We start from the raw sequence: 13,918 nt of genomic DNA on the forward strand, positions 1-13,918 counted from the left end.
TGTAGAAAAACCTGTGTTAGTGTGAGCTACATTACCCAGCAGCCTCTGAGCAGTGAGGGAATTCATGGGACTTCTGAGCTAGATGGTCTTCCTTCATACCTGGGCTAACGATTGAGGAGAGAGCTGCTGGGAAGGGGAGCAAATAGCCCATCCTGTATTTGTTGGGGATGGTGTGTGTCACATAAACGTGAGTTAATGTTCCATGCTTAAGATGTTTACCCTGCTACTTGTGTGTATTGGTTTTAGTTACCTTTAGCGTATGTGCTAGTTAGCGATAGCTATGGCAGCACAGTTATTTGATTGTTTTGGGCTTGTTCCTGCTTTGTTCCCCCTGCAAATTTATGTGAATTTGTACACTGTAATATCGCTGTATTACGTAGTGGCTAAGTAGGAGGCTGACTGTTACTAAGTGCATCAGTGTACATAGGTCATCTCTTGTGTTGGAGTGCCCTCTTGTGGCGCCTTTTGGGTAGTGCCTTAGTAAACGTGAACACTGCAAAGAAGTGGTATCAGACAGGTTTGTAGTGGAGGAATTTGTTGCCAGTTTCTTTCATCTTTAATCCGTATTCATGTTGTAATGTAGTAACTTTTGTGGCACAAATACCACAATATGGCAGAAATACTATGTTTTGGCACAAATACTTTGATTTGGTGTACTTTACCTTCTTCACCCCTTTTCAGCAAAATTTTCATTTTTTTCACCCCTTTTGTCCCAAAGGTCGTGGGTTCAATCCCACCTTGTTCAACATGATTTTTCACTACAAATTGATACACTATCACAGACCTGTAATTTATTTTGCTAATTTATTACAATTCTGCAAAGTTTTATGATTTTAGCAGCTTTTCTAATATGGACCTAAGATTCTTGTTAACATGGCAGAAATACATACAAGTACACAGCCTGATGAAGCAGACAGAGGCAGTACCTCTGATTGGTGAATTTGAGCAGAACCAGGTTGTTCTGCCTCTTTTCAGCAGAAATTCTGCTGATTCACCTCTGTTCAGCGCAACATACTGCTTCTTTGCCTCTTTTCTGCAGAAATTATGCTGCGTCACATTTTTCTGCAAAATTTTCAGCCTTTTCACCTCTTATCAGCACAATTCTCAGCAGCTTCTGCTGATTTCAGCAAAATTATCAGTCTCTCCACCTCTTTTCTGCGTGAATGAGTTTGGGTCAGTGACATGAGTAGCTGCTTTGAGTCCAGAGGGCCAGGTTCGAATCCTGCTCAGGGTGACAGTTTGTTTTCACCACCATGCAACTTTTCAGAAAATTTCACTTTTCTTACCATTGAGCAATGAATTACGTTTGTTTGAGGGGTGGAAATCTGTCCTCCTCTCAGTTTTCAAACTCCGAAAATGAAGCCGTTTCTTCTATCGTCATATCTCCGCGACGGAGGTACAAAGAGCAATGAAAATCGCAAAGTACACCAAAGTCCGCTGATTCACCCAGTACAAGATCTATGCTGCTAGCCCTCCTAGTTTTTGAGTTACACGACGTTTTGTAACTCAAAAAAACGGCGCTTTTCGCCTCTCACCGCGATCTATTTCTGATTGCTGATGTCTTTGTTTTTCAGCCTCCCACCCCCTTGCCAGGTGGCGCAATCAGTAATGACACAGCTTTGCAACTCAAAGGTCGTGGGTTCAATCCCACCTTGGTCAACTTTTTTTTTTTTTCACTACAAATTTATACACTATCACAGACCTGTAATTTATATTGATCATTTATTACAATTCTGCAAAGTTTTATGATTTTAGCAGCTTTTCTAATATGGACCTCAGATTCTTGTTAACACTCCACTGCAGAAATACATACAAGTACACAGCCTGATGAAGCAGACAGAAGCAGTACCTCCCATTGGTGGACTGAAATTGAGCAGTCGTGGTATTTGTGCCAAATCATTGTTTTGGGGCCAAACCATAATATTTATTTTATGTTATAGTATTACAACTAAGTGGAGGAATGTCTGTTATGTTATAGTATATGTGCTGAATATAGTGTATTTGCCAAATCATAGTATTTATCCCAAATCATAGTATTTATGCAAAATTACATTATTTCTGCTAAACAGCAGAAATAGTACCTTTCAGCAGAAATTTCTGTCAAAAGATATTATTTATGTTAAAACATAGTATTTCTGCTAAATCATAGTATTTGTACTACGTCATAGTACTTGTGCCAAATCATAGTATTTGTATCCAATCATAGTATTTCCGCCATATCATCATATTTGTGCCAAATCTGCCAGGTCCTGAGGCAGCCAATCCTCTGTGAGGACTGAGACATTCAAATTTACAATTCAGGGCCTTCCCAGCCAGACAATCATATATGAGGGATGAGACATTCAAATTTGGATATTGGGGCCCTATGGCTTCTAAGCCAACCAATCATCCATGTCATATATCTCTTAAAATTCATATTTTTATTTTAAATAGAAAACACTTGAATGTTCCCCCATCTCTTCTGAACAAAACGGTATAATGACCACTCTAGCCCCTACGGTTATATGGTCATTTGTTTGAGTGTGTGTGTGTGTGTGTGTGTGTGTGTGTGTGTGTGTGTGACTCAATTTTTATTCGTTGGTGACCAGCATCCCATTAGTGGATTCAACTTGACCAGATTCAGACTGATTTACTGGCATAGCAATCCACAGGACACTTCATGCTCTGTTTGTCTCTGTGTGCCCTTGTGTGTGTATGTTTGTATGTCTGTGTTTATGCTTGCATCCATGTTTGCACACATTGTTTTCTGAACATGGGTTATGTGTCACTGTGTTTCTGTGTGTGTGTGTCCCTATTTGTAAACATTGTTAGGCATTTCATCTTTGCCTTTGCTTTGTGTATCTGCTGGCAGTTCCTTTGTAACTTTCTAAATTTTCTGCTAATTTTTCACAGTTTGAGGAAACCTCTCTTTTTGCAGTTGGCCGTTTTATGTTTCCAATATTTCTGCTAAAATTATTACTTTTCTGCTAAATTATACTATTTCAGCTCCTATGTTGCATTGTGTTACTATTATACTACTATATTAAGTTCTCTTACACCATTTCTTCCACGTTTTTAGGTTTGTGCTACATATTAACATTTTTGCTGTATTACAACACTTTTGCCATGTTGTACTATTTCTGCCAAGTTACTATGTTTCCGCTGAGTTACAATATTTCAGCTATATTTTCCTTTGATATAGTATTTTTGCAAACGTACACGTTTCTTCTTAAGTTTTGCGTGTGTGTGTATGTTTCTAATTTTGTGCTGTTCTTCCTTGTTTTTCTAAAGTTTGTGCCAATTTGCCTTAGTAGAGCACCAAATATTTTTGAGCAAAGTTTACCAATGGTTAACTTATTTTCAGCTGTTAATATTGATTTTCCAATATTCCTGCTAAGTTACCCATTCCTACAATTCATATTTTAAATACAAATGTTCAACACTTGAAGATTCACCCATCTCTTCTCAACAAAACTAAGCTCTAAGAATGACAGTTCTAGCCCCTACGGTTAGGAAACGTACACACAGCACACAGCCCGACACATAACACAACAGCAGAGAGAGCACAGACTTTAAGGTGGCGAGGCGTGATTGCAGATAACGTCAGGTGCGACCACCTCTCTTGCAACGGCACTGCAGGCCACATAAAATATTTATGTAGATATTTTGCGAACATTTATTATTCATTTTTAAAGAGCATAGTGCTTTTTTCCCAATTATTTTTTAAATTCAGGTCAAGGTTCAGTTTTTGTTTGATACATGGACAATTCAAGTTCAGCCTTTTAATTCATTTAAGAGAGACCTTCAACTGGATGTTTTTATTTTTTGTTATTTTTTTAAGAGTTCAAAATGTCCGTTAAACGAATAAAATTTCTTTGTAGCATTTCATGGATTTCATACGCAACACACTATAGTTGTTTATACAAAGCATAAAGGTAAAAAACAATGTGTGCAGTGTTATGTTCATTTTAGATGTCAAAAAGTATTTTTGGGTCCCAGTGTTTTCTTTTCCGTGCAAACCGGGTCCAAATGGCTCTTTGGGTCTTAAATGTTGCTGACCCCTGGTTTAGATGGTTGTCTTTAAAACCTCACTGAAGAGTCTTGTTTAGACAGCCACACCTTTACCTCACTGCAGCAGGTGTGAAGAAGTGCGTGCCGGTCCATTCAGGTCAGAATTCATATGGTAAATGGCCTGTATTTATACAGCGCTTTCTAGTCCCTAAGGACCCCAAAGCGCTTTACATATCCAGTCATTCAGTCATTCACCCATTCACACACTGGTGATAGCAAGCTACGTTGTAGCCACAGCCACCCTGGGGCGCACTGACAGAGGCGAGGCTGCCGGACACTGGCGCCACCGGGCCCTCTGATCACCACCAGTAGGCAACGGGTGAAGTGTCTTGCCCAAGGACACAACGACCGAGACTGTCCGAGCCGGGGCTCGAACCGCTAACCTTCCGATTACAAGGCGAACTCCCAACTCTTGAGCCACGATCGCCCCGATATGATTACAACCAATACGTATTAGAATAAAATAAATAAATTTGCAATGAACATGTCAGGAGTCACTGTTAAAAAGTCTCATGGCAGTGGGTTTAAAGGACCTCTTGAACCTCTGACTCAGTGCAGTGAGGTGAGCCTCTGCAGCCCCTACTGTCCTGTGAGGATGCTTAAGTGAACAGGAGAAGACGATTCTTATTACTCCAGCCAGCTAAATAAACTTGTCATAATACACTACATTTTAACATAATGACCTTATATTTATTTATGACTTTTAGCCATTATTTCAACTTCAAATAATCCTGTTTGAAATATTTATTCAACTTATAGAATTAAATTTCTGCTAGCTGTTTTCTGTTCCAAAGAAATCTAGTATAATAATATTTAAATTTACATATATTTTTCACGTTTTCAATGCCAATTTTGTTTAATACCGGAGTTTCCCACTACCCCTGAATGCCTCTTGTTTTATGTCTCCGGCTCACTCATGCATCTCCGCTCACTCTCTGCTGATCCCTGCCGGTAAGCCTGCTTCTCTGTCTCTCTTCTCTGAAATTAAATGTCTATAAGCTGTTTGAGTGATTTACGTAGTTGTTGTTAGTTACTTAAAAACCCAGTCGAAGTATTAGTCATGTTAAAGTAACACAATGGCTGCTTTTTTAGTGAAACTTTGTAATTTTAGTATTTAAAAGGAGTGTTTGGTATGCTAGCCCTAACAACCTAAGCGCTAACGCCTAGCCTAGCTCCTATAGGCCCAGTGTGAAATGAATATGGTTCATTTGATTGTATAATACAGTTATTGTGTTGTTTTATTTGATTCATTTGGTGTGTTAGGGTTTCTGAGTCTCTTAGGGAAGCTGAAGTTAGTTCTCACCTCATTCTTTAGGTTGTAAGGTAATGAGCAGCCATTTTAGAATCACTGATTAGCTGCTGAAGCAGCTGCGTCGGCTTCTTCAAAGGAGACATCTGTGTTGTGGGTTAATTAACAGAGAGAGAGAGAGTGGGGATAAAACACATAAGAATAATAACATCTCTTAACAATTAATTTTAGTTTTTAGTAAATTTTTAAGAACTGTTTAACAAACACTTGTTTGTGCAGGTTCTTTTAAATAAAACCTACACCTGCAGTTCTGTTTAACTTCTCACTTTGTGAAAATTAATGAAATATAAAAAGGCCACCTTCAAATAAATAAAATGCAGCAGTCCGCCATTAATATTATTAATATGATATGTAGACATTTAAAACAACAGCATATTAAATGATATTAAATGACACTGTGTGAAGGTGATAATATTTTTAGGAGGCAGAGTTTGAATGCAGACCAACTCAAATGTTGAAGCCTACAAATATATCACCCAAGCTTTCATTTATGATTGTTGCTGCTTTAAAATTGTGATGTCAGAATTTGATAAAGTGTGCAGTGCTAGGTGTAGCAAATCATTGCTTATTAAATCTACTGTGTTATCTAACAGCACCAAACTAATAGAGCTATCACATAACTGAGAAACTTGTGTGGCTTATTACAAATGGATGAAACCACATATTACCTTAATGAAGACAGTAATCTTTAATAAGGTGTAGAAAAAAAGAGAAGAATTTGTGTTTATATTCCAGCTGTGGTAAACAAAGAAGTGTAGTGAATCTTTTGGACTGCACAGAGTGATGCAGTATTAACTGTGATGCTGATCTGAGTTGTCTCATTCTGTATTTTTGTGCTTTGTCTTTTGTTACACAGAGTGAACGAGATCTTTGGTTTTGCCTTTGCTGGTAAGTAAACAGTGATTGTAACTGAAGCAGTATGAACCTGGCATTGCGTAGCACATTTGACGACTTACATACAGTAGTTTGACTTTTGTGATATGTTTCCATTTACTGATTGGCAAAAACACAGGATTTGTGACCTGTAGCAGCAAAGCCCCACACAGGGCCTCTGACTGTCCCTGAAAATGTCCCTGAAGTTTAATAGCCCATTTATGTATGATTTATATTTCTTATGGCTTATTGAATCCAAACAGTTAAATGTCAGATGTCTTTATACGGTGGTTCATTTTCTCCTTATGTTTGTGGATTTAAGTAGCAGACAAAACAAATAAAGTGTTTTAGGGAGTCAGTATAAGTGGTTGCTCAAACAATTAAGAGCTGCACAGGTATTGATTTATATTGTTAGGTACATTACAGCCAATGTGTCGAATTAGTTTATTACTTATTTAGTGAATATAATATGTTGTAAAATTAAATAGAAATGTTGCTAAAGGGACATTGCAACATACATAAATATTCCTAACAACTGGTACAATGAAAGGAATTTTTAGTGTAATATTTTAAGACATTTCATTTTAATCACAAAGCATTCTGCACCTCTGTTATCGTAACATGTTAATATTTACATGTATTTTAGGATTTGCATATTCATATCAGACTAACCAAAACATGATGAGGTTTTCTGTTGCTTCTGATTAAAATAATTACTTTGTATTTAATGTTTTTAACCTGAAAGGACATTAAAAGTTGTGGTTTTTTACACTTTATTAGCACTGACCTGTTGTAGAAAATGTTGGAGCCACAAGGCTTCTGTGTAGGAAATATTTGGTGTATCCTGCACTTGTGCCAACAAATATTGTAGGGCTGTGCGATATGACCAAAATCTCATATCCCGATATTAAGACATCTATCGTCGATATAACAATATAAATTACAAAAATGTAACATTTCCTGTAAATTCTGTGAATCTCGGGCATCTCAACTTGCGTGAAGTGTTTCCAGCTGGGCGTCGTGTACCTGGAGTGGAGTGTTTTAACTGATGCATGAAACGATACATTTTTAGACATAAGTTGTAACAGCCGCCATTTTCTTTGTGAGTATTTATTACACAGCGTGCTGCGGGGAAAAGCCTGTTCTAACGTTTGAGTCTAACGCTTATTTTTTAGCACCTGACGGCTCTTTTTTGCTTCTCATCGGCAAATACTCTGCATCTTTCACGTGACTCAGTTTATTTTGAAAAGTCTCAACAGGATCTTGAGCTTTATTGTGAAAGGTTTATGTGGAAAATAAACAAGCAGACACGCCGTGGTTTTACCATCCTTGTTGCTAACGAAAATGCTTAAAAAACAAGCGCTTGTCCGTCCGTAGTGTGGTTATATTAAATATAAGAGAAAGAGAGAACTTTAAGAAATTAATATAGCCACTACAGTGACCATCAAAATGATGAAAAAATATTGCCGTAAACAGTTTATTTTGCGACACCACGAAACAAACGATAGCGTAAAATGAAACGATAGACGTTTTTATATCGTCATCTGATATATATCGTTATATCGAACAGCCCTAAAATATTGGTGCCTGTTCTTTGCATTTCTGTAGTAATAAGGCTTTTATTACACTTGCTATAGCCATGCGAGACCACACAGTTCAATTATCTCTTCTTTAGACTAAAAAAAGCTTAAAGTAATTGAGGATTTTACTAGTTAATTAGTGTCACAGTAAATTGGATTGTGTATGAAGAGGCTCAACAGTCTGAATCATCAAACAGTGATCTGATGAATTGTTTCCTTTCTCTAGACTGCTGATCTGATCATCTCAAGTCTGGTAAGTAAAGGTTTTTCTGAGGTGCAGTGCTGGGAAATGTTTCTCATTATAGGCGATTCGGCATAGTGCTGTGAGTCCGCACAGCTTTTGGTGATCATCAAAAGTCATCAAATCCTAGAAAAGTGTGTGTAAACATTTCCAGTCCTACAGAGGTTGGTAGGTTATTGTAGCAGTGCATATTTTTTCACATTAGAGCAGCTCATGAACAGCAGTTTAGGTACAATTAAGTCTTCATGTGGGGCCTTGTGGATTTCAAAAGCTTCTTTCCCCTCAATAATTATGTCACTGTCTGAAAACTGTTTTTTGAATTAGTCTTTTAATTAAAGATTTTGTTGATGACTGGAAAAAATCAAAAGCACAGATACAGATCTACAAAGAAATTATCATCATACATAGGGGTGGCTGTAGCTCAGGTGGTAGAGCAGGTCATCTACTGATCGGAAGGTTGGTGGTTCGATTAATGAGCTTCCACTAGTCTGTATGCCAAATATCCTTGTACTAACCCCAAGTTGCTCTCTGATGCGCCCATCGGAATATTAATGTGTGTGAATGTCAGTTAGGAAGCACTTAGGAGAAATGTGTTTGTGTGAATGGGTGAATGTACAAGTTTTATAAAGCGCTTTGAGTGCTCAGAAGAGCAGAAAAGCGCTATATAAGAACCACTCCATTTACCATACTACATTTTTAATTAGGCCTTTAAATCGGCCATTATAAGTACCTCCTAGATTTAGTGGAGTGCTTATGGCTGTGTATAAACATACCCCAAATGTGATTGAAATATGTAGAAACTGCTTTGTAGGAACCATTCATCTCCAAATTTGTCATTTTGCCAAAAGTCATACTGAATAAAGTATTGTTTACTTTTATGTTAACGGATCTCAAATCCCTGTTTCTGTGTGCCCAGATAGTATGATGTACTGTTGTCCCAGGTAAGTACACACAGAAACAGGGATTTGAGAACTTTGGGGATTAAGGAACATGTGAATGTGGCATGAATTTTAAGTAGGTGGCCTGAAACTGTCTGCTCTAACCTCAGTGTGTTGGTTTTGTTGGACCATATAATGTTTACAGTAAGTTATTGTAGCAGCACATCTTGGTGTAAGTTTATAGACTCTGTTTGTTTTTATTGTGTTAGTAGAATTTGAATTCAGGCCACCTCAAATGTTAAAGCCTACAAACATTCCATACAAGCTATCATTTGTGATTGTTGCCTACTTTTAAATTGTGACATCACCATTTGATAAAGTGTGCAGTGCTAGGTGTTGCAAATCATTGGTTACGATATCTACTCTCTTATGTAACTGAACCTAAATTTTGGAGCATTGCATGACTAAGAAACTTGTGTGGCTTATTGCAAATGGATAAAACTACATATTACCTTTATGAAGATGATAATCTTTATTAGGGTGCGGAAAAAGAAAACAGAGGAGAGTTGTTGTTTGTATTCCAGCTGTATTTAACAAAGAAGTTTCCAGAATGTTTTTGACTACAGAGAGTGATGCAGTATTGACTCTAATGCTGATTGGAGTTGTCTGATCCTGTATTTCTGTTCTTTGTCTTTTGTTACACAGAGTGAACAGATCTTTGGTTTTGCCTTTGCTGGTAAGTAGACAGTAATGGGAATGTTTAGTAATTTACTTGTAGTAGTTTGGCTACTTGTGTCATCTTGCCATTCACTCATGGGCAAAAACAAATAGACAGGATTTAGAATCTGTAGCAGCAAAGCCCCCACACAGGAAAACTGACTGCCCCTGAAAATGTCAATGAAGTTTAAAGGCCATTAATGTCTGATTTTAATTTTTGATGGCTTATCAAGTCCAAACATAGTTAAATGTCGGAGATATCTTTATGCAGTTGTTCCATTTCTCCTTATGTTTGTGGATTTAAGTATCAAACAAAACTATGAAAGTGCTTTAGGTGAGTATAGGTGGTACCTTAAACACTTAAAAGCACCACAGCTATTGATTTTTATTGTCTCTTTCATTCTACTTATGAAACTGCATAACACATAAGTATTGCTAGCAACAAGTACAATGGAATGACTTTTTAGTGTAATATTTTTTAAGAAATTTTCATTAAAAAAATAGTGTGCTACTGTTGTTGTTGTGGTTTTCTGTTGCTTCTGATTTAAATAATTAATTTGTATTCAACATTTTAAATCTTAAATTAGATCAAAAGTTGTCGTTCTTCACATGTTATTAAAACTGACTTGTGATAGAAAATGTTGGAGCTACAAAGCTTCTGTGTACGAAAAAGGGAGTTTTTCCTTCCCACTGTCGCCAAAGTGCTTGCTCATAGGGGGTCATATGATTGTTGGGTTTTTCTCTGTATTTATTATTGTGCGATCTACTGTACAATATAAAGCGCCTTGAGGCGACTTTTGTTGTGATTTGGCGCTATATAAATAAAATTGAATTGAATTGAAATATTTGGTATACCCTGCGTTTGTGCCAACAAATATTGGTGCCTATTCTTTGCAATTCTGTAGTACGAATGTTTTTATTAAACATGTTAAAGCCATCTGAGACTCTGCAATTAAATTATGCCCTCTTTAGACTGCAGTGAGTTCATAAAGGCATGAAGAAATGGAGGATTTGACTAGTTATTTAATGTCACAGTAAATTGGATTGTGTGTGAAGAGGCTCAACAGTCTGAAACATTAAACAGTGATCTGATGTTTTCTTTCCTTTGTCTAGACTGCTGATCTGATCGTCTTAAGTCTGGTAAGTATAGGTTTTGTCTGAGGTACAGTGCTGGGAAAAGTCTTTCTTCCTTGCAGATTTATTTTGTTTATGCTTTTTTTTTTGTCACGTTTCAAATCTTCTAACAAGGATGACCTGGATAAATGCAAATACAAGCAGTTTTTAAAGTGATGATTTCATGTATGAAGCAGAGAAAACCAAACCACAGCTATCTGTTCTCTAATACCAGCTGTGAAAGCCCTGATAGCAACAATTACCATCAAGCATTTATAGTAACTAGTAATGACTGATATACATCACTGGGGGATTTTGGTCCACTTTAATTTCAGAGTTGCCTTAATTAACATCAAAAATAGTGTTTTGAAATCATTTCAAGGATCTCAATTTCCTCAAAGTCGAGATTCTGATTAGTCAGTTGGACTTACTTGTGTGCTTCAGATCAATGTCCTGTTGCAAATCCCAAGTGTGATTACACTTAAGCTCAGGACCTGATGAGTTGATGTAGGTCCTGAAGTAGTAAAGGAACTGTGGACTATTACAGTAACAGCATCATGTTTGATTTTAATGCTGGTGTTGTTTCTGAAATGTTTCTCTCGCTATATAAGATTCAATTTAGTGCAGTGAGTCAGCACAGCTCTTGGTGATCATCAAGAGTCGTCAGACTCTTTGCAGACTTACAGATCTTTCTGACCTTGATTCACATTAGAGTAGCTCATGATTAATAGTTCAGAGACAGTTATTTCTTCACGTAGTACCTTGTGGATTTCAAAAGCTTCTTTCCCTTAATAGATTACTTCACTGTCTGGGTTAGTGCTAGTGTTATTATTTTGTAAATTTTTTTAAAATTTGTGTTGATGATGATTTTAAAAAATGGAAGTCATGTTTCTGAAGAAATGGAAGAAACTCCACCAAAGACCTTCCTTAAAACATCACAGATACATTTGTTTGTTTATCATTAAATGATCTACAAAGAAATTATCATCATAATACATTAATTAGGCCTTAATATCGACTTTGATAAGTTTATCATAGATTTAGTGGCGTGTTTATTAAACATGCCTTTAATGTGACTGAAATATGTAGAAATGTGTAAGCAGGAACCATCCATCTCCAAATTTCACATTTTGCCAAAAGTCAGACTGCTTAAATTATTGTTTATTTTTATGTTAACGGCTCTCTAGATATTATGATATGCCATTGTCCCAGGTAAGTACACACAGAAACAGGGATGAGAGAACTTTGGGGATTTTGAAACATGTGACGTGGCTTACATTTGAGTTGATTGGATGTAAAGTTTTTAAAGCAGGTGGCCTGAAACTGTCGGCTTTAACCTCAGTGTGTGGGCTTTGTTGGACCATATAAGATTTACTGTAAGTTATTGTAGCACCACACCGTAGTTTAATTTTGTTCTGTTTGTTTTTATTGTGCTGATAGAATTCAGAATGTCCTTACAACAGTTCCACCACCATTTTTTTTTTTTTTAACCATTTTTATTCAGTTCAGTCCAATAATGTACTGTAGAACTCTTCAGTGTGTAAAGCCCTATATGTACTGTATTTTTTCAGACTATAAGGTGAATTAAGCCAAACAACACAGTTAAGTGAAACTTTAACTCATTCACAATAACACTCAACATTGTCCAGTTGTAACATAAAATAAAAAAAAACAATACACATGTTTTCAATTTTCTCTCTTCCACAAATCCATCAAATTCTTGATGGGTTGATTAGATTGAACTCTGTTTCGTAAGCATGTCTTTTAACAGGTGCTAGGTCCTTATACATACACACCATAATATTATGATGAAGCACAGCACGTATTACTCCATGAGGCTCCTGACTATGGTAGCTGTCATGTTCCGACAGTCTATCAAGCGCTGCAGCTTCATAGCTTACCAAAGTTGTACTCAAACATTTTGACAGATGTTTGAGCCCTGTGTACCACATAAATCCAGTTCGAGGTCAGTAGGCACAACCAGAATCAATACATAAGGCACACTGTCGATTTTTGAGAAAATGACAGGATTTTAAGTTCACCTTATAGTCTGAAGAACGTGGTAAATCCAAGCTTATTGAAATATGCCTAATTCCTGTCTCTTTGTGTCTTACAGGTGACCTGCTGCAGAAGCTCTCTCCCTCTATCATTGACAAGCCATTCAGTCTGTCCTATCACTCTACCCACTCTATCTATTTTGACAAGACGTTCTATCTTGCTTCACTCTATCCCACAAGCTCTATCTAAGTTATCAAAAATCACGTTTTTAACTGGAATCAAATTTTGACTGGAATCAAGTTTTGACTGGAATAATCAAGTTTTGACATGGTCCCCATTTTTGGGAAATTGAAGTTACCAGTACTTCATCTATCTGTTACAGAATTCTGAGAGATCTCTGCTCTCACTCCTCCTTCTTTTCTGTCGTTAAACTCTCTCACATCCAGTCTTTTTGCTGGAAATTACAAGTAGAAAGTTGACTATACAGTAGTATATTAAAAGTACAGTAAAACAGAGTAGAAATTATTTACGCAGCCCTATATTTCTAATTTTTATTTGTACATTTGTAGCACGTTGAATAAACACTGATTATTTGGCTTACAGGTGCAATTACTTTGATAAATTCTATAAAATATTCACCTTTTTAAGGTTTATTTGGAATAAGATAATCTTATACTGTAATACATATTTTCAGAGTGCTATATTCACATAAATATTTAATTTGATTTCTTCAAATACCTTTTGCTAGTTTGTTTCATTGGAAATAACATTTGAGAACAGTCGGTTTATACTATTATTATTTAAGGACAACCACATTTCTTCTAGTCATTGTAAGTGTTCGTATTGTCGCCGAGAATCTGCCCTGAGGACTTCCCGTTTCCTGACTGCTGCAGAACATCCAGCTGAAGAGTCCTCATCGCCTGTCTGATCACCACAGCTCTTTATATTTGCTTAAAATCTTAGATATCTGAAGAAGATTAAGACAAAGTCTACTTAAAAGCTAAGAGTTATTATACCCTGTTGATTGTTGTGATTTCTACATATCCCTTTACAGAAATATAGATCTAATCATTAACCAGTCTGGTTAAAAATATACAGTTTTTGAAAATACTACAATAAAACTGACCCAAGTTTTTTTTTTTTTTTTAGAGAACTTTGA

General features: G+C 36.5%; 1 long non-coding RNA gene across 1 annotated transcript; it reads left to right on the forward strand.

Moving 5' to 3' along the window:
* The first annotated feature begins 6,223 nt into the window (after positions 1-6,223).
* LOC120440387 lies at positions 6,224-13,686 on the forward strand. Its single transcript, XR_005613225.1, has 3 exons — positions 6,224-6,247; positions 10,762-10,788; positions 12,878-13,686. It is a non-coding gene; the product is annotated as an uncharacterized LOC120440387 (long non-coding RNA).
* The last annotated feature ends 232 nt before the right edge of the window (positions 13,687-13,918 follow it).

The sequence above is a fragment of the Oreochromis aureus genome, linkage group 5 (genome assembly GCF_013358895.1).
Source record: "Oreochromis aureus strain Israel breed Guangdong linkage group 5, ZZ_aureus, whole genome shotgun sequence".
Lineage (NCBI taxonomy): Eukaryota > Metazoa > Chordata > Actinopteri > Cichliformes > Cichlidae > Oreochromis > Oreochromis aureus.